Source organism: Podarcis erhardii (genome assembly GCF_964252035.2).
Source record: "Podarcis erhardii genome assembly, chromosome: 14".
NCBI lineage: Eukaryota > Metazoa > Chordata > Lepidosauria > Squamata > Lacertidae > Podarcis > Podarcis erhardii.
Window position 1 is genome coordinate 10292434 of NC_138503.1, and position 21293 is coordinate 10313726.

Sequence of the window (21293 nt, forward strand, 5' to 3'; positions counted from 1 at the left end):
CTTTCTGGAGATGACTGGTGATAGATACATGTGCATTGCACTTCTTGTTTTGGGATTTTCATTCCCCCCCCCTTTCTTTCAGAGCTTTGATGAATCACTGTGAAATCATCCTCTTTCTAACAAACCCTCCCCACCTCACATGCTGCAACCCTCGTACAATATCCCTCCTTGCATAGCATAGATACTGTATTTAATGTGTTCATATCCCTACCTTTTTCTCCAAGGAGCACATGGTTCTCCCTTTCCTCAACACAACCCTGTAAGGTAGATTAGGCTTAGAGGGCAGTGACTAGCCTTAGGTTACTCATTGAAATTCATAGCCAAACTTGGTCTCTTGGCTCCTAGTTTGACACTAACCACTACACCACACTAGCTTTCTTTGGTTTAGTTTATTTGATTTAGACATCAGACCCAGGGGTGGGGAATTTTTTTCAGCTGAAAGACTGTGTTCTGGGCAGCTTCACAGGGGTGAGCAGAGACGGATGGAGCAATTAATTCATCTTTGTACAGCAGGCTAATGTCTACACACACACACACACCTTCTATCCTCCATCTAGACAAGCAAGTATTCAAGATTCCTTTCCAGATAGGCAAAAGCACTTAAGGAAGATGTGATGCAAGGCCAGTGAGTGGTACAACCTGGAAGGAGAGGGTGTATCTATGCAGAGACAGGGGCCTGAGAAAGACTAGCTAGATGTGCTGCAGTATAATCAGCCTCTTGGTTGCAGGTTTTACCTTGTTTCTTGGCTTTTTCCCAAATAGTGCTTTTTTCCCCAAACACAAGTCAGGACACCAGTGATCAGATGACCTCAGATGTAAGAGGGAGCAGCTAGTGATGGAACGCCCAAGTACACAGTCTCCAGTACCCTCAATTGTAAATTACTTTTGAGATGATCCCTTGTGTCATCTGGTCCTTCCTGCAGTGAACTAGCAATCTCATGTTAATTTGGAACTTGATTCATCCTACCCACTATATCTCAGTTGGCATGCGATGCTGAACCATGGTCTGGCATTACATGAGCATGCCTTGCGTCTGAAGAACCCTTGCTCCTCTCACCTGCTAAGATTCAGTCCCCGTTTCAGGGTAAACCAGAGTTTCCCATCACACCTGAACTGGTAAATTATGGTTGTGCTTATAGTTGTGAATTGGGGCTCTTGATTCAGTTATGCTTCTGAACTTTGACTTGGAGGACAAACCATTGTTTTCTGCTTTGGTGATTGTGAAAAACTCTGGTTTTGTTGTGAAGCAGGAAGGAAGGATGCCAGCAGGGAGAGGAAGCACACAATCCCAAGGCTTGTTTGTGTAATGCTGAAACATGGCTTGGTGTCATATGTGACCTGAGCTAATCATGCAGTATTACTGGGATGTTGGTGGAGAAAATTGGCGTTTGGGTACAGTTTCAGTTGTAGCAGAAAACGCCTGCATCTGTGTGCTTAGAAGCTCCATATCAGGATCAAAATCTATTTGGCAGTTGAAGGCTGTTTCAGACTATCAAGAAAGACAGAAAGAATCACAAAGGAGGTGCCAGAAGGAGAAAAGCCATCTCACAAAATGTTTCCAGGGAAAACAGTCTGCTTGGATTCTCTAGGACTTAAATTACAGCATGGAACTCCAGACAACAGGGTTGTGTTGTATATTTTTTAAACTAGCAAAGAGGAACAGGAGCCAGAGCAGGAGCTCATTCTCTTGCGCTGTTAACATCTTCTGAAACAGAATTCCTGAGAATGGAAAATAGATTTACTGCAATGATAAATGGATAAAGCCCCATAGGCAGAATAAATTCCTTAGCAAAGTATTTCCACAGCTGGGAACTGAAACATAGGTATCTCTGCCTATCTTCCCATGGTGGGGATCAGGAGACTACATAATATATAATGGCTTGAAAGACCAGCCTAATCAAGAGAAGGAGAATCAAAAGGGTTCCAAAACAGCCAGGAAAATAAATTTATTATCAGTTTAGTACCTTTTATAGGCAATATTCTAAGTTTAAAGCTATAGGATTGCCTATTATGGTGCTGTGGCCCATCCTCTTTCCTGACTGCTTGTGATGAAAGTGGCCTGAGTTCATGAGCTTTCTCTGAAACCCAGCCAAACCCCTGATGGGGTTGGCAGAGTGTGGTCAGTCATCCTTGGCTTTTCAACCAGCTGTTGAACTGGCTGCTAGCATCCATGCCTTGGTGGGTCAAAGAGAAGTCCTACCTCCACTGTCGTAGGCAGTTGTTGTTGACATCTGTCTGTCTCAAGAAACAATGGAGTGCGCCTCCAGGAGAGAAGTCAAACCACTGAGCTAGAAGCACCAAAGTGACCTCCCAGGGCACAAACCTTGGCATTGTGTGCTTGAAGGTCCTGGGCTGCCCAGACAACAAGACCCAACCCCCTCAGCCTCACTGATGTGGTCCAAAGGAAAGTAGATCAATACGTTTGGCACCAGCTTGGCTGCAGGAGGTGCTGGAAGGAGGTGTACAAGGCGCCATTTAAACATCTTAGGGACACCACTCTGGATTTGTGTAGGGTTTGCTCCTTAGCTTTTTCTTCTCCTGAATATATCCTGCAAGGCAGTGGAGGTTTGGGATCAGAGTTTTCCTTCTCCTAGATAGGCTGCCTTCCCAGGTAGATCCACCCCTTACTTTCACCCACAGCATGTGCAGAAACCGCCTTCTGGACCATTTGACCCACTGTTGGTCTTGTCTGCTCAATCCACTGGAGCCTGCCTTCTCCCTAACTCTCTGATGTTTTGAGACCCATTGACTACCTTCACCTGGTTTAGCCAGCCAGTCAAAGCCGTTTCCTGGAGTGTGGACACTGTTGCACGCTGACAGCTGAGAGCCACAGGTGAGAGCTATATGATAGGTGGGGACCAAAGGTGGACAAGCTACCCCAGACAGTAGTCCGCCACCAAAGGTACTGCCCCTCCCCTAACACACCACACACCTCAGTGTCATAGGCAGTATGCCCCTGAATACCAGTTTGTGGGCATCACAAGCAGGGAGGGTGCCGTTGTCCTCAGATCCCATTTTTAAGCATCCCATGGGTATCTGGTTGGCTACTGGGAGAACAGAATGCTGGACTAGACAGGCCAATGGCCTGATCCAGTAAGCCATTCTTATGTCCTCCACATAGATCGCTACAACCAAGGATGTTCCACTGAAATATATGGGCCTCTATGCATGCTCAGCCCTTTGCATAAGGTAAAGGTAAAGGGACCCCTGACCATTAGGTCCAGTCGTGGCCGACTGTGTTGTTGCGGCGCTCATCTCACTTTATTGGCCAAGGGAGGCGGCGTACAGCTTCCGGGTCATGTGGCCAGCATGACTAAGCTGCTTCTGGCGAACCCACAGAAACGCCGTTTACCTTCCCGCCAGAGCAGTACCTATTTATCTACTTGCACTTTGACATGCTTTCGAACTGCTAGGTGGGCAGGAGCAGGGACCAAGAAATGCGAGCTCACCCCATTGCGGGGATTCGAACCACCGACCTTCTGATTGGCAAGTCCTAGGCTCTGTGGTTTAACCCACAGCGCCACCCACGTCCCTTTGCATACCATGGTTTTAATACACTGACATTTTAGGCAACTGTATGAGCCTCTGCTGTCTTGTCTTCTTTGCTTCTCCCTGCTACAACCACTTCTTTGTCTGCACATAAATAGATAGGTTTCCCCACCCTTTCAGCTTCTTTGATCTTGTTCCTTATATTTCTCATTATCAACAAGAAAGCAAAAGGACGGATTTTAAATAGTTCTGCAGAAGCTCGGGATTGAAACAACAGGGACATAATCTAATTATGATGAGCTTCTTTTCATCCCAGCAGTTTCTTGCCGTCCACAGAACCAACATGTCTGGCCTGTAGACACCTATTTGTTTGCTTATTAATTTGTCTCTATTCTGTAATGAGGGATGAGGTACTATAAATTCTTATTAGTAATAGCATTTTTTTTAAATGCTAATCTACTGATAAGGAAAAAAACCAAATAAGGTATGCTGCACTGCCATTTATTTTTATCCCGCCTTTTCTCCAATTATCTCAAGGAACATATAAAGTCCCCTCTCACTTTATCCTCAGAACACCCCTGTGAGGTAGGTTAGGCTGAGACACTGTGATTGGCCCAAGGTCACCCAGTGAGACTTATGGCTGAGGGGGGTTAGAGCAGGCTTCCTCAGCCTCAGCCCTCCAGACGTTTTTGGCCTACAACTCCCATGATCCCTAGCTAGCGGGACCAGAGGTCAGGGATGATGGGAATTGTAGTCTCAAACATCTGGAGGGCCGAGGTTGAGGAAGCCTGGATTAGAGCCTGGGTCTCCCTGGTCATAGTTCAACACTCTAACCACTACACTACACTGGCTATTGCCTTCCCAACACTTTATCTAGAGATAATAATACCTTTCTGCAGTGATACATGTCCGGTTTTGCTTGTTGGTGTGTCTTCCCAAGGAGTCCCCTAGTTACACTGGTCTACATCTAGCTAGACCAGCGAGAGGAAAGGAAGGGTTGAGGAAGAAGAGTTTGCTCCCTCCCCCTTCTCTCTATTGTTGCTCGTGCCAAGCTGGGCTCCTCGTCAGCTGCACCAACAGTGACGCAACTGCCATTTTGGGCCAGCCCAGCTCGGATATGGGAACAAAGGTGCCCGTTTGAAGTCCAAATGGGACAAGGAACACTTTTGTCCAAAAATGGGGCAATCTCATTTTTCTAGGGACGGGTGACAATCCTTTGCAGGTGTGATGGGAAAGACCTTTGTCCAATATCCTGGAAATCCACTGCCTGTCCAAGAAGGCAATAGCGGGTCAAATGGGCGAATAGTCTGACCAGGCATTGGGCAGCTTCCCTCTGCACCTGCGAGCTCACGTATCCACCTGCGATATTTGCTACAAGAGAGACACAGACTTACTGCAGTCTGGAATGCAAAGAGCTGATCTGCCAATAAATTACTGCTTGACAATTCCTGCTGTGCACCATGCCGCAGGTGATTGTTCTGCACTAGAATCTGGCTGTGATCCCTCTAGGCCACTTCACACTGATGCCTGCTCTTGACAGCTAGCAATTGTTTCCCTCTGAAATGTCCCAAGTGCACTTTGTGCAGAGCCAGTCATTGTTCACTTCCCCCACCCATGTCGCTGGGAAACTCAAACCTGCCTGCTTTTCCTTACAAAAGACTAGGAGCCCAGGAAGCACAGCTACCTGGTGAAGGAAGAGGTGTGTGTGAGAAGGCGATCCTTAAATCTTTGGATGGGGGGGACCTGCAAACCTCCTGCTATTATTGGACTCCAACTCCTACCAATCCCATCTGGCATGGCCAATGGTCGGGATGCGGGTGGCGCTGTGGGTTAAACCACAGAGCCTAGGATTTGCCGATCAGAAGTTCGGTGGTTTGAATCCCCGCGATGGGGTGAGCTCCCGTCGCTCAGTCCCTGCTCCTGCCAACCTAGCATTTCGAAAGCACGCCAAAGTGCAAGTAGATAAAGAGGTAAGATAAAGTGGGAAGGTAAATGACGTTTCCATGCGCTGCTCTGGTTGGCCAGAAGCAGCTTAATCATGCTGGCCACATGATCTGGAAGCTGTACGCCAGCTCCCTCGGCCAATAAAGCGAGATGAGCGCCGCAACCCCAGAGTCGGTCACGACTGGACCTAATGGTCAAGGGTCCCTTTACCTTTATGGCCAATGGTCAGGGATGATGGGAGCTGAAGTCCAGCAACATCTGGAGGGCCACAGGTCCCCATCCCTGCTTAAAGCAATATATAAAGCAATATTTGGATGGCATGCAATACCGAAAACCAGCCGTTCCTTAATTGGATTGCTGCCTTAGGCTCCTTTGGGAGAAAGGGCAGGAAATAAATTTAATTAATTAAATCAATAAATAACTGCTGTTTCTCACACAGCTGCTCGACTCTAACAGCCCATCTGCACTGTCAGACCACTTTAAACAGTCATGGCTTCCCCCAAATAATTATGGGAACTGTTGTCTGTTAAGAGGGACACCTAATATCAGACAGCTGCCATTTTCAGAATGCCTGGGAAGAGGGGCTTATTGTTAAACCACGTAGATCTGCGAGGGGATAAGGGATCTCCCAATAACTTTCCGCATCCTTAGCAAACTACAATTCCCAGGATTCCCTGTGGGAAGCCATGACAGTGTAAAGTGGTAAGATATTGCTTTAAATGTATAGTGCAAATGGGTCCTAATACTGATGTTAAAAGTCAAATTGGACTTGCAGCCTGAAGCAGGTCTCCATTCTGAATATCTGACGGAGGGAGAGCAAAACTGAAATTCCTTGAGTAAAACCCACAAATGTGTGAGAAATAGGCAGAGAGTCTCATCCAGGGAAGATGGTGGAGGAGAAAAACCCTGTAACTGCTTGTCAGGCTTCCAGATTACTGACCTCTTAATATTCCCCCCCCCCCAAAAAAACTACCTAAAGTTCCTCAGATATAATAGGAGGTTTCTCCTATATAGGATTTTAGATTATAGTGAGGCATCTGATCAAGGCCTGTATTTTAAAATGAGCTTAAAGATGTATTTGCAAATGTTTCATGCCAGCCAGAAACCAGCTGGCTAAGTACTTTTTTCAGTTGTTTATCTTTCTGCTCTCCTGGACAAGGGCCCCCCTGATTTACAGCAGTAGCAGGAGACAAGTTTCTCAAAGTTGTAAAAAGGAATTACAGGCTGGGAGCAAATGTTACACTGACCCTACATATTACAGAATACAATCAAGCTGCAAAAACACTAATTAAGAGTTGGTAAATAGTAAGATTTATTGTTTAACAGAAAATAATACCATGTGCCTCCCATCAGACAAAGAGCCATATTTTTCTAAGGTTTAAGAGCTAATGGGAAAAGCAGCTGGCTGGGAAAGGGGGGTGTAATTTGAAGAGGTTTTTTTTTTAAGCTGTTTTTTTACTAAGTTCCTTTTTACTCTGCAAAGGCCTTTTCCTTCTAAAAAGCTATTTATGTTATGTATGATATTTGTTGGCTTAATGTAATAGATAAAGGATTTAGAAAGTAAGAAATGTTAGATTCTTACGTTAGATTCTTATTTCATTGATGGTGTGTGAGAATGTGAACCCAAGATCTCTGTTTAGATAGAATTTAATACCACAAGCCATTTGTTTTAGCCATTTGTTTTGGAATGCAGGGGCAACGGGGGCAAAAGGTGATCTGGTAATTAAGGTGCCTTGTCGAGGCAAATGTAAGATATATGGCTACTTGTCTGCCATTTATGGATAGAAGGAAATATAGCTCTTTGTCTCCCATAAAAGGTAATAGGAAATGGGTGTATCTTTTATGATTGGTTCTAGCAAACAGCCAATAGGAATTTCAACCAGGGCTGATTGGACAGAGGCAGCCAAAGGAGGAGCAAGGGGGCTGGGTTGAGGAAATATAAGTGCTGGCCATCAGGGCTGGAGGGGGCAGAGCTTTGGTAACCATATACCACTGTGCCTATCATTTATTTGTCTGACAAATAAATTATTATTTTAATTTCTCTATTGCTGCGTTGAATATTTCATTCCAGCTAAGCGTTAACCACAAGCAGGGTGCTACAATAGGAGGTTCCTTAAGTTCCTCAAAGACTGTAGAAGTCTAGACAGATCAAATGATAGGATATATGCTGGACTAGATAACCCTATGTATTTCTCACAGTGATCTACTAGATTCCCCCAGTAAGCCCACAAGCAGGACATGAGCATAACAGCCTTCTCTGGCTGTCCTTCCCCAGCAGCTGGTATTTGGAGACAGAATGCTAGCTAAAATTCCTTAAAGATTATAGGAGATGAAGTTCATTACTTTTGTGTGTTCTTGCTCTCTTTTCTTTTCTTTATTTACCCTGAAGGAAAACTGAATCTCTTCCAGACTCTGCCAGTCAGTACGGTAAGGCCAGGTCTATTAAGTGACCTTTCACAGCCATTTTTCTTCCATTTTAAGCGTCTTAGGTCTTACACAGAAAGGGTGGGGCAGATCTGTTTGGCCACTCCTGGCAAATTGGTGAGTGAGGTATGAGAGAGTAAAGAGAGAAGAATGCAGGAAGGGGAGTGCCTACAAATATTCACTCACATGGTAACTACCAGGGCAGCAAAGGGGGGGCAGAAGATGTAACGGAGAAACAGGGCTGTGTTTATTTAAGTCTGCTTAAGTCTATGTGTGTGCACTCACATACAGATTGGATGCTTCAGTGCCTGCTTCCATTTGTTCAGGTTTTATATAGGAATACAGGTATAGGAAACTGCCTTGTATTGAATCAGACCCTTGATCCACCCAGCTCATTGTTGTCCAGGATTTTGGACACGGTCACTCCCACAGTCCCACCTCTACCTGGAGATGCTGAAGATTGCACCTGGGATCTTCAGCCTGCATAGCTCTACTAACGAGCCATAGCCCCATAGATTGCATTTCGGCAACCCATTTCACAGCTTCCACGCACCCAGTGCAGTAGACTAGTTGCTACACACACTTTCATCCCTTTGTCCTCATTCCAGGAAAGCAAGTGTCACTATCAGAGTTCAAGGACACATTCAAGCTTGGCAACAAACAAACAAAAACACTACCTAAGCTTCAGGTTATGAAATGGGGCATGTCCTGGGCAGAAGGGGAGGATGTGGTATGGGGTAGAGTCCTGAGGGCCAGTTAAGATGCATGGAGGGCCACATTTGGCCCCTGAAGTTCCATACTCCTGGCTTGAGGGCGTTATGGAAATTTCAAATGGTGGCTCCCAGACCCAGCACTAAAAGAAAACGAGTTGTACCCAAACACTTTGTTTCAATAAAGGTCCAGAAAGTCTAGCTTAATACAATGGTGAAAAACTATTCAGAGCTACCATTTTATATTTAATACTATCTGCTTGCTCACCGTGTTATCCAACAGGTCTTTCAGCACTTTTATAGAATGCTACCTGCTTGTTTGCCACCTGATCCAATAGTCTATTATATTATTAGGAGTCAATTTTTAGTGTTGAAGGACTATTAGCGGAGTGGCAACTGCAGCTCTCCGGAACATTAGCATGATTTGACCCAGATCTTGTGAACGTATCCCAGAATTGCATATGCCACTTTGGAAAAGTTAGAGAGGCTTATTCTATCTTTTGTCCCCTCCCCACCAGCAGAATAAATGATTGAACAACCCTACAGGAAATGTGACAGACTGGACCCTTCCATTTTATAATACTAGACTGTATGAAGATGCTTGAAGCAAAAACACCAACTCAATTTCAACAAATGTACATTACAATACTGAAAACAAAAACATTTTTTTTAAAAGGATGAAACTGATTTTTAGGATCTTGAACATACCCTTTTCTCTGCCTGCCAAGTGCAATCATAGAAAGTGTACCTCTTTGGCCATAGGCCAGCTGCCACCGAGTGCATCTCAGTTCTGCAAATTGTCTGTATCCTTATGGTTTTCATTGCTGCTAATGGTGTACAAATTGCAAAAGAATCAGTTTCATTCCAAGCTGCAGCTGGCATTATGAAAAGGCTTTTGGTTTTTGCAGGGAGGCCCAATGAGGGTGCAGTCTTACTTACCTGGGAGTGAGTCCCATTCAACTCAGTGAGACTTACACCTGCATTTACAGGATTGTGCTGTTAAGTCCTAAAGAGAAAATATACTATTGGTTGTGTATATTGTAGAAACCAAAACTGCACTGCTTGATGCTTTGACTGCCAGCCTGGTTTGGAACATCCAAAACAGGCCTGGGGAGGCTTTGACTCAAACAGCTGCAACAAGCCAAGAGAGCCTATTTTGTGGAACTAGACATATTCTGAATAGCTCTCCCAACAGCTGTGAATGAGATAATGTACTGCAACCTGAAGCCAAGCCAAGCCAGGCCTAATCTGCAGAAGTCTGATGAAGTTCTTGAAAGGCAATAAATCTCCCCTGGTTACAAAGATGCATGTGGCTGTGGGTCAGACGGCCTGCGCTATTCCCCTCACAGGCGTAAGCAGTTTTATTTATTGCATAACTGGACAGAACAATCTAATCAGCAATCAGTCTTGTAAATCATGACACAGTGTGGAGATGGTGGGCTCTTAGCTAGGCACTGCTTACAGCTGAGTAAGGAAAGCAGATCATTCCCTTGCTGCCTCCCTTTTCTTCCTTCTCTCCCCAATTCCAGTGCCAAGTCTAGAGCAGAGAGCATAAATGCAATGAGCAGCGCAAGTTGCAGTGTAACATGACATACCTATTCTGCAGTCACCACAAGATTACCCTCTGCTCCTTCTAGGGGAAGAGAGGACATGTCTCTTGTCAAGCTTCCATTTAATTGGGTGTGTGCTGAAGAAGGTTGTAGTAATTGGTAATTATAGTTATATGTTGTCTCCAGTTATTATATGTTGGAATTACGACTCCACCCTTTAGTTTGCTACTGCGTCAGTATCATTTTCACTAAACAATAAATAATCAATAAACAGCTCCCTGTTCTGGGCCTACAATGTGTGTAACCTTGCCTAATATTAATTAATCAGTGGTGACTAGAAAAACCTGATTGTGTTGGCTTATGGGGAAATTGAGAAAATTTAATCCAGAAACAGAAGAAGGGCATCAATATGTAGAAAGACTAAGCCCTCCAATCACTCCTTCTAACAGTGAACTCTGATGGTGAGTGTCAACAGGACTGGACCCAAAACAAAACACAGGAACATAAGAAGATGCCTTGAAGATGCCTGTTTAGGGAAGTTTTTTAAATGTTTAATGCTGTATTGTGCTTTTAATATTTGGTTGGAAGCCGCCAGAGTGGCTAAGGAAACCCAGCCAGATGGGCGGGGTATAAATAATAAATTGTTGTTGTTGTTGTTGTAGTAGTACTGGGGGCAGACCATTGGTCCATCATTTCAGGACTTTTGGCATTGTCTGGCTCTCCAGGGTTTCAGCCAGGAGTCTCTATCAGAGATGCCAGGGACTGTAACAGCCTGGGACCTTTTGCAAGTAAGATAGATGCTGTACACTGGAGGTACCCTTCCCCTGAGATATGAGGGCTGCTGAGAAACAAGAGTGGGGAGTGATAGCATGCTCAGTAGAACCCTGATGTTTGCAGAAGTACAACACAACTTTGAAAACACACACACGGGTTAAATAAAAGCCTAAGGTGGACTGAGTATGGAGGATTGAGCAAGGAGGAGTGTAGCCATGGAATTGCTTGTTGTTGTCAGGGAAAGAAAGGAGGAGGGGTGGAATGTTCTGCTTGAACTCCTTACAAAGGTTATGATGCCCAGAAGAAGAGCATTTCTGGCTAAAGAGGCACTCCTGTAAGGGTGTGAAGGTACTCTGCAGCTTATTGCAGCAGGTGCCACTTCTGAGTCACTTCCAATAAAATATGGTTAGACTAAGGCTTGCTCTACACACAGTAAAGAGTAACTGAGCTGTGGACTGCAACTGAAGAACGTTGTGTCCCCTCACTTCAAAAGCCCCTGCCTGTGGAAAACTAGCTTCCAAGTTCAGAGTTATTCAGGCTTTCACCATATACTCAAGGTCAACAGCTATCCTTTGGGTTAATCCCAAAGAATGATCTCTTCCTTGTTTCACAGTCAGGATAATAATTGGAGTATACTGTATTGTTATTAGGATAGTTGCAACACTGGGCTGATTAATTGATTAGATTGGCTGAAAAAGCTTTTAATCAGCTAAAAAGGTGCTCCCAATCAGCGGTGTAGCGTGGGTTGTCAGCACCCGGGGCAAGGCAAGTAATTTGCGCCCCCTAACCCGGGGCAAGGCAAGTAATTTGCGCCCCTAACCTGCCGCCACTGCCAGCTGCTTCTTGCTGCTGCCTGGGCTGGGGTATTTACGGTAAGGTAGCCATGGCAGCGGCACGCTACGCCACTGCTCCCAATTCATTGAGCACTAGGGATGCAGTGAAGTCCTAAGCCACTCCTACTATCTTCACTGGGTCTTATTCTTTATAGCAAGTGGGCTTTAGGGCTACAAGCGAGGATTCTCCTTCATATAGTTCAGGGGTGGGCAGCCTGTGGCTCTCCTGATGTTAGAATCATAGAATTGTAGAGCTGGAAAGGACCATCTAGCCTGCAATGCAGGCATCTTTTGCCCAACAGGGGTCATGAACTCAAGACTCTGAGATTAAGAGTCTCAGGCTCTACCAACTCCTGAGACTCCTGGTTTTCAGGTGTAAAAATGGCGTCAGGAAAATGTCAGGGAAAACCTGGATGCATGGTAGTGTGATGGGAAAAATGATGGGGTCTTCCTTAAAAAAGCTCAATAACTTTGCAGGCGTCAGGAATTTCACTTGTTGAGATATGGCAACCCTTACCGCTGCCGCCACCACGCCACAAGGTCTGTAATCTCTGACCACCGGCCATGCCTTCTGCAGCAGAGGGGATTTGTAGTCCAGCAACACCTGGAGGGCTGCGGGCAGCCCTCCTTGATCCAGTCCGCCTCGTCAGGTAAGGCTGCACAGCCGATGCACGCTTACTCGAGAGTAACCAGCCTTGCACTCAGCAGGGGCAAACTCTGAGCGCCCTTGCCTTGAACTGGGGTGTGTGTGTGTGTGTGTGTGTGTGTGTGTGTGTGTGTGTGTGTGTTTTGCAAAACTGGATCATTCCAAATTAAGGGGCCCGCGCAGCCCGCTAGAAACTCGCTTTGTAGCCTTCTGGAGTTGCGGATCATCCCCGCTCCCCCCTTTTCCCTTCCTCTTCCTCGCGCAGGAACTTTGCCTTCCGGAGGGTTGTCACCCCCTCCCTTTCATCCGCGCTCCGGGTTTTCCTTCGGTTCCCAGGAGGAGCGGCGCAGAAAAGCGAGCCCTTCTCCGGGCTTTTCCTTCCCGCTCCTGGCTCCTGCCTCCGCGTTTTCCCGCCGCCCTCAGATCCGGGGCTTGAGCTCAGCGACAATACTCCGCGCCCCTCAGCTGCCCCCTCCCTTTCTGGCGGCGGCGGCGGCGGCGGCGGCCGCGCTGAGGGAGGGCCGAGCGGAGCCGGGACTGCGGCGCGCCAGACCTCCCCTTTCCTCGCTTCTCCTCAGGCGGCCATGGCGGCGGCGGCGGCGAGGTAGTAGCGCGGCTCCATGGAGGAAGCGGCTGAGGGGCGCGCCCGGCACCGGCCGGAACCCGAGGGTGAGTCTGAGGAGAGAAAGAGACGCGGGGGGGGGAGGGGAGGGGAGGGGGGGAGGCAGGGAAACGGCAGAGGCTCGTGCGCGGGGCCGGGGAGCGAGCGGGCGGGCGGGCCGGCGGGAGGGCGCGCTGGGGCTGGGCTGCTCATGGCGGCGCCACACCAGGCCCCGGGCCTCCTTCCACGCTTCTTGTCAGGCCGGAGGAGCCAGAGTCGGTGAGGAGATTCTGCCCCCCCCCCCAACACACACACACACACACACACACACACACACACACACACACAAACGGGTTAAGATCCCTTCTTCAATCCAAGTGGATCGCGACCTCCTCGCTCGCCCTCCCCTCGAGGACCTGCAAGAGGGGGAGGGGGAGCCTTTCTCCCCGCCTCTTCCATGATGGGCGCCCGTGTGTGTGTGTGTGTGTGTGTGCGCGCGCGCGCGCGTGTAATGGTGGTGGTCTCTACCTGCTTCTCCACTTTCCTTGCTGCTCCCCCCCCCTCCAGTCCTCCGTGCGCCCCCTCCTCTCTCGCCCCCAACCCCCCCCCAAAACACAACACATTTGGAGTCTCGAGACCAGGTAACAGTTCCCAGAGTGGGGGGGGGGGAGGGGGAGGGGTGGTAAGTCTGTTGCATCAGCAACAACAAAAGGAGCCTTGTGGCACCTTGGAAATGTTGTGGTGGCGGACGGCTTCCTTTCGGGCTCTACGGCGGACGGGTTCGCGTGGAGTTGCCGCCGCCGCCCGCGCACTCCCTCGCACAAAAGCGGGGCTTGTGCTCCCCAGCACATGGGGGTCGTCGGGGGGCAGCGCCGTGTCAGCCAGGCGTGGGGTGGCCCGAGATAGATATATATATATATATAGATGGACCTGCACTGAATGTGGCCACCCAAGGTCCGACAGCATGCAGGTCCAGATGAGGGTTTAAAACTGTTACCATGAACGCATGCATGCGCACATCTATGTGGGCATCCTTGCGGTGCATCTGGAAACTTAACAGATGGGTTGCTTAGACTCCAATGTACACAATGGTCTGGAATTGCGTGTGACCTGGTTTCCTTCATGCTGAATGTGGAGCCTTTTGTGCACAGAGGGCATGGCCAGGGTCACCATGTAATGTCACTGGAGGCTACCACGATTAGCAAACTGGTATGAGTAGTCATACATTTGAAAAGAGGCAGGTTACATGTTTGTGTACGTGTGTGCCATGAATCCTTATCGTTTGGGGGTGTTTCACAATAACCTCCAGTTTCCTTGGGAGCATCAGGGTCTGCTCTTGCATTATATTCAGAGTAGATTTATGCAAACAGCCCTTGGGTCTGTGTGGGTGTTGCCTGTACAACTGTTGTGAGTTCTGCACCTTGATGGGACTTCTCAGAGCTTCTGCTGTTGTAGGGGCAGTGTGAAGCATCCTCACAAGCTTGTCACAAGCTGGTCCCAAACACTTCTGAGGTGAGTACCTGAGGGCTGTTGTGCTGTCAACTGGCAACTGATGACTCATCTTGAGCATATAATTGAAAAGCATTGTGTCAATAGATAGAAATTTCTTACGGTATTTTACATGTGATTGGGCACAGATTCAGAGAAGTTGCCATTTGGTAGTACAGTCATCAGGTAAACCAGTCCAAAATCAGCTTCAGGTAGTTATTTCAAGGTATGTTTGGTATTATAGGTTCTTGTGTGTTTTTCCATATAGACATCTGTTTTTGAGGAAGTAAAGCTGCTTCCATTTTCTGTTTACTACTGGGTGTTATCAAGATGCCCTACTTAGCCTGAGAGATAAACCCAGCTTTGCCTGACATACCTGTGGGATGTGTGCAGTGCAAGTGATGCTCTTACAAACTTCTTGCCTAGAAGAAATTGAGTGGTTGGCTGTAGGCTGGTCGCTCCAGTAGTAAAACCATGCAGCTACTTTCAATATTTATTAGAATGGTACAAAATCACAGATGGTGTTCTGAATGAGTTGTCTTACTGTGTAATGTACAGGTTGGTTGTGTTTCTGAACATGGTTTTCAAACCTGTTTTATCCCTGCAGTGTTTCTAGATGTCCTTGCTGCTTCTGTGCCTGAATTATGCCTGTCTCTAGAGTGGGAAATGACAGCTCCTCATTGGTGCCCTGGATGGGAAGAAGTGAAGGCTGCTTAAAGACTGCTTTAGGAGGAAATGAGTGGGCAGGTTGAAATGGCCTGTTAAAATGAATCCAGGATAGTATGTGTCTGATCCCTGCTGGGTGCTTAAATTTTTCTGCCTACGTTTGTGATTTATACTTCTTGAGATGGCTATTTGACTGGTACATAAGAACACTGTCAAGGTTTCCTCCTTCTATAACTATAGCCATTGCTGTGTAAAAATGGTTATTTGATGTATACCCTTCACTATTTTGTGGGCTCAGCACAAAATCCTTCTAGGACTGCACGGGTTGTGAACCCCTGCAAGAGGTTAATAATCTTTAGATTATGCTGTAACCATAACACATAGTAAAATAGGAGCCATGATTATTTCCAAAACCACTGTTCTCAAGTTTGAATTTGTAAAGTAGGTGGTTGTGGTGCTAGTAGCTAAAATATTATGTTGCCCTTCTGAGTGGTGTGACTGTAATGTGGTTCTTAACAACTATAATGCATGACATCAGTGATAGACTTAGCTCAATATCCTAATTCTGCAATCCTAAACTCTTGCTAGTGAATAAACCAAATTAAAGAAAGCACAATTTCTGAGTAAGCAGGCATAGAATTATACTGTAAACTTAATCGATGACTTTGCTCATTCTAATGCTGTAGCATTCTGCAATTCTTTGGTATCCTTTAGACTTAAAGGGCAGATCATGATCAAGGTTTGGTGTGAATCCTAGTGAATGCAGTGCTGCCACCTTCATTGTAAAAACTGATCACTTAAACTATTTTACAGCTAGTGGTTGTTCTGGGAGGGGGAAGCATTCCTTGTTAAAAGGTTTGCTTTGAAAGCTAGTGTACTAATTAGATAATTCATATTAACATATTTTAAGCATGTTAAATATTTGTGACCTACACTTTTGCTCTATGTTTATCCACATGTTTACCCACTTTATTGTTAATAGTCTGTTTGTCCCCTTGCCTGAAGTTCAGGTCAGACTCTAGCATTTCTAGGATTGTGTTGAAAATCTTACTAAAAAGGGAAATCTATATTACATTAACTATTTTCTAATCATTTGGTTTAGAAGCAGATTTCAAGGGTTACGTATTGGTGTCAATAGTTCATTAATGTTACCTAATATTTTGTTTGAATTCCTAGAAGCTAAGAATGAATGAAAATCTTGTCTATGTGGCTGTGTGACATTTTTTCAGATTTGGCAGTTGAAAAGAATCTTAGAGATACTTTGTTTCAAGATGTAACGAATTTTGTAGCTTTGTTTCTTGCAATGTCTCCATTGTCCAAAATGAGAAATTGCAGACCTTGGATGTCTAATGGCCCTGCTGATTCTCTGGCAGGCTTCCATTTTCTAATAAATATGAAGAGAGCTGTATCTTGTTTCCCCCCCAAAAAAACAAAACCTTTAGTTAGCTCTTGATTATTCTTCTTGGCAATCTAAACTCTCTGTGGTTTTCTTCATTAAGATTGTTTCATGTTGAAAAGGATGTTCATATTTTCTAATTTTTTTATGCTTCTACTATTACTGGTATTGGCTGCATTCAGACAATCTTGACTTAATAAGCTGAGATATGAAATGATGCTTTTGGCTGTGCACATAAGCCAGGATATAAAGCCAATTTAAATCCATGTTTTAATATCCTAGCTTATTCCAAAACTCTTAGTTTCCTGGTTCAGACAAAATGGGAACTCTAGTTAACGGAAGGCTTCCTGGTTTGTTTGCTGACTCGCACAAAGGGTTGTAGTGTGTAACCAAAATATCTTTCATGTCTCTGTTCACTAAGCAAAGAAATGATCATCCAAACATGACCATTATTTTAGATTTTCTATCGCTTTTGGTAAGGATTGCTAATGCTCATAATCCATGAACACTACATCTTTATGGTAAAATGCAATGTGATCTGATGCATCACTACCTTCCCAAATCCAGGTAAGGAGGCACTGGGCTTTGGGAAGAAAGTGCAAGGCTCTGACAGGGTCCTAGAGTTCTCCTTCCCAAGATCTAGTGCTTTCTCAGCTTTGGAAAGGGTCTAAGACCCTGCCTGATCCTCGTGCCTCTTTCTCAAAGCCTGGTGCCTTGCTTACCCAGCTGTGAGAATGCAACGCACATTTCCATGTCAAAATTACTCTTGTAGCCCCCTTGGTATGAAACGTTGGACCACCCTGTGATGGATCATCATAGAATTTTCAGGTTTGAAGGAACCCAAAGGGCATCTAGTCCAACTCCCTGCAAAGCCGGAATTGCAACTAACAAATCTCTGACAGATGGCCATCCAATCTTCTTGTTAATCTGAAACTGTAAGGTTGCCTTTTATCCTGTATTTGACTATTTTTACCACAATGATGTGCTTATACTAAGGGAAGTTGCAACCCACTTTATGCCAATCTGAAAGTTGTTTATAAGTACAGTCCATGTTGAATCAGTTATACAAGGAATCTGATTCATATCCATGAGGATTTTAGTTCTAACATAATTTCTCTAATGGTTGTGGAGGTGACATTTCAAAGCACATGGGTAGTGGTAAATTCTCAAATGTTCAGGGGGACCTGTACTGCCATATATCTGATCATAGCATCATACTTCTCTCCAAATATTTCAGAATCTTGGGTACCTTTTCAAAATAAAATGTGAAAGATAAGCAACATGGTGCAGAATAAGCAAATTCTGATAAAATGCTGTATTTAACTTGCAGTGTTAAATACAGTGTTAAATAAGAAGTTTCCAACTGATGCTGACACTAAAAATGAAATTGGTGCCCAAGCCCAATACTTTGGGTTATTGTTGGGCACTGTAAGCTAATTTGCTTGTATTTATTGAATCAATACCCTGCTATCCTGCTCTTCAATAATTTCAAAGCGAGTAATCACAAAGATAAACACAGTATAATTAAGAAACACAGAAATGCAGCAATAAAGCATTTCCATCATGGTAGCATGAGAGTGGGCTTTTTCAGTGGTGGTTCCCCACTTGTTCTCCTCAGGGTGGATTTCCTTGTGCCATCCTTACCTATTTTTCCCCAGACCTTTGGCCCTTAATTTGAAGAGTTTTAAGTATTTACGGATTCTTTTAGTGGCACTGGATCTGTAATATTTGTATTGATGTGCTTTTAGGTTTTTATTGATGGTTTGTTTGAACTGGTTTGATTGTTTACACTGTGTAAGTCACCTTGAGTTGCATGTAAGGAAAGTATTCTATCATCTATCTATCTATCTATCTATCTATCTATCTATCTATCTCCTTAGACATCCTGGACAATTAGAGGTTGTCTTTAGGTGGTAGAAATCCATCAAAGTGAGTTTCAGGAGACTAATCCATGGCACGGTGCCACAACCAAGGATTACTCTTTCCAGCAATCACCTGCTTTGGAGGCACCCTCTGAAGGACCTCTAAATATGAACTTGGTGTACAGATAGGTTCATATAGCTGTACATGATTTGGTAGATGCTTGCAAACTTTGAAGTGTACCCTGTATTTCTTAGTGGTAAATGGTTCACTGTTGGGATTATATTACAGTTTGCTTCTGGGCAAACATTCACCAGGAAGTTATGCTGAAATATTTCTATCTTTCTTTACACCTTGTTTAGCTGTCTTAAATCACTAGATCAAAGTTGGGGAATTGTATCCATCCAGTGGGTCACATTCCAAAATCCACCACCCCTTGCAGGTCACAATTGATAGGTGAACAGGTCCACCCAGCTGTCAATCACCTGACAACATAATGACATCAGGTGACTGACACTTGTTAAAGTTCAAAGGAAAATGCTGTAACCAATGATCAGCTAAGTGGTGGTTACCACAATCATATGGGAAGATGTGATTTCAGTGCCAGCCATCTGATTGGCACTAGGAATACATCTTCTAAGAGACTTGCTCTGGAGAGAAAAAATGCTCCATTTAAAAACTGCATGTTTTTCCTTCTGTAGAAAAATCATCTAGTGCTTTGACCCCAAACCACTTCCTCCATCCCCTTTGACTGCACTAGTGAGTTCTTGACAGGAAAGCCTCTAGTGCAGGGGTCGACAAGGTTTACCTTGTCTGGGCCAGTTCACTCCAGTGGAGATCCCTTTGTGGGCTGGATTGTGTGTGTGTGTGTGTGTGAGCACGTGCAGCCGCGATTTCTGGTGCCTGCATCCGCACAGACACAATTTCTGGTGTCTGCATCTGCTCAGATGCGATTTTTGGTCTCTGAGCATGCAAAGACGCGGTTTTCGGCGTTGTGGAAGTGAGTCCCTGCACCACGCTGTGCCGGTTTAGAGCAGTGCACGGGGACTCATTGAGCGGGCGGCTCTGTTCGGAGGTGGCTCGGGGAGACTGGCAGAGGAAGAGGAGTGTGGGGAGCGCACTGGATCCTGGTGGGGTGACCACCTGCCCGCGCTGGGCACCATGCCCCCCGCAGGTGGCACGCCATGCCCCCAGGACGCATGCCAGCCCCGTCCCCGCCTGCTCTCTGCCCCCTGGTGCCAGAGCATGAAGCTCCGCCACTCCTTGGGGGTTGGTTAAACGACTTGTGGCCCATGTGCCTTAGGTTGCCTACCCTTGCTCTAGTGCAGCAGATTCCAGGGAGGCTCTCTGTCAGGGCTGATTAGCTGATTGGCACTGAAGGGGAACCCTGCTTGCTAAGGAACAATCAGGAGCTCCTGATTTTTTCCTTCTAGCCATGTCTACAACTGACATCACAGATGATGTCACGGATGGGGCAAGTGTGTGTGTGGGGGGGTTTGTGGGGAAACTGTCTTGTGGGCCAAATTGGGATCTGTGGTGGGCCTAATTAGGCCTGCAGACTAGAGGTTCCCCACCACCTCTTCTGTGTATAATCAGTAATAGGGTCAACGTCTTGGTTAGTTACTTAGTGTAATGGGCCCTGGTCTTGTTTGGAGTGCTTTCTCTCGATTTGAGAGAAACATAATTCAAACAAGCCTTCTGTCTCTGCTGCTGGAGCTCTTGTAAATATAGCATGCTTATGATTTTAAGTGAGCTGCTGCAGGAAAGAGTTATGAAAAGAACATTTCTTTTAAGGTGTCTGGCTGGCTTTATGAAAGGCTTCAAGCTGATCACGTGGTTGCTGGCTCATTGAAAGGGTGGGAGACCCTTCTGTGACCTTTGCAGAAGCAGGTTAGTTTTAACTTGGATCAGTTGCTTCTACATGTTAAAGAACAACAGAAGCTTGCTGAAGAGCAGTCCTCAGTGCTTATTCAACTGGGAGGTGGGGCAGGAGGCCTGGGCTGGAGCCAGGTGATTGCTGGGTACAATGGAGGCTGCTTTTGTTTGTTTGAAATCTTTTGGTGCACTGTAAGACATTGCTCCCTTTGTGCTATTCTCTCCATGTGCATTCCCACTCCTGAGAAAGATTTAGCATATCTTTGGAGACTCACTGAAGGATCCGGACAGATATTTTGAAGCCATTGAACTTGGAATATATGCATAAGAGCTTATTCTCTCAAAAGTGCTGGAAGACAGACTGTTCTCCTACACTTCACTCTTCTGTATAATGTACAATGAAAGATTGGCTTTAAAAAATTATAAACAATATAAGCAGCTGTTTGCCAAGATTTGCTAAAGCATTTTCTGTTCCTTAAAGTCTTTGCTCAAGTGTTGCTTTGGTGTAAGCTGCATATAGAAGAATTATATTCTCCAATAAACCACTTCAGCTGCAGATCCTAATAGACAGTTATGCTGTGATCATGGGACGCAGGTGGCGCTGTGGGTTAAACCGATCAGAAGGTCAGTGGTTCAAATCCCTGCGACGGGGTGAGCTTCTGTTTCTCGGTCCCTGCTCCTGCCAACCTAGCAGTTTGAAAGCATGCAGTGCAAGTAGATAAATAGGTACTGCTCTGGCGGGAAGGTAAACAGCATTTCTGTGTGCTGTTCTGGTTCGCCAGAAGCGGCTTAGTCATGCTGGCCACATAACCCGGAAGCTGTACACCGACTCCCTCGGCCGGTAAAGCGAGATGAGCGCCACAACCCCAGAGTCGTCCGCGACTGGACCTAATGGTCAGGGGTCCCTTTACCGTTAACCTTTATGCTGTGATCAGACCAAACACCTCACTCATGAAATATGCTATTTAGTTCAAAAAAGAAAGAAGGAAATAAGTTATAATTGCACTATTGAGGTACAGGGTTCTGGGGCCATTATT

General features: G+C 45.7%; 1 protein-coding gene across 3 annotated transcripts in view; it reads left to right on the plus strand.

The window, feature by feature from the left end:
- The first annotated feature begins 12950 nt into the window (after window positions 1–12950).
- ZNF609 (zinc finger protein 609) overlaps window positions 12951–21293 on the plus strand; it is a 102899-nt gene continuing 94556 nt past the window's right edge. For 2 of the 3 annotated variants that reach the window (XM_081838704.1, XM_081838706.1), the window contains exon 1: window positions 12951–13039. The gene's annotated coding sequence lies outside the window, so the exon portion shown is untranslated. Of the gene's footprint in view, window positions 13040–13132; window positions 13251–21293 lie in introns of those variants that run through there. The other variant, XM_081838705.1, reaches the window with a different exon arrangement.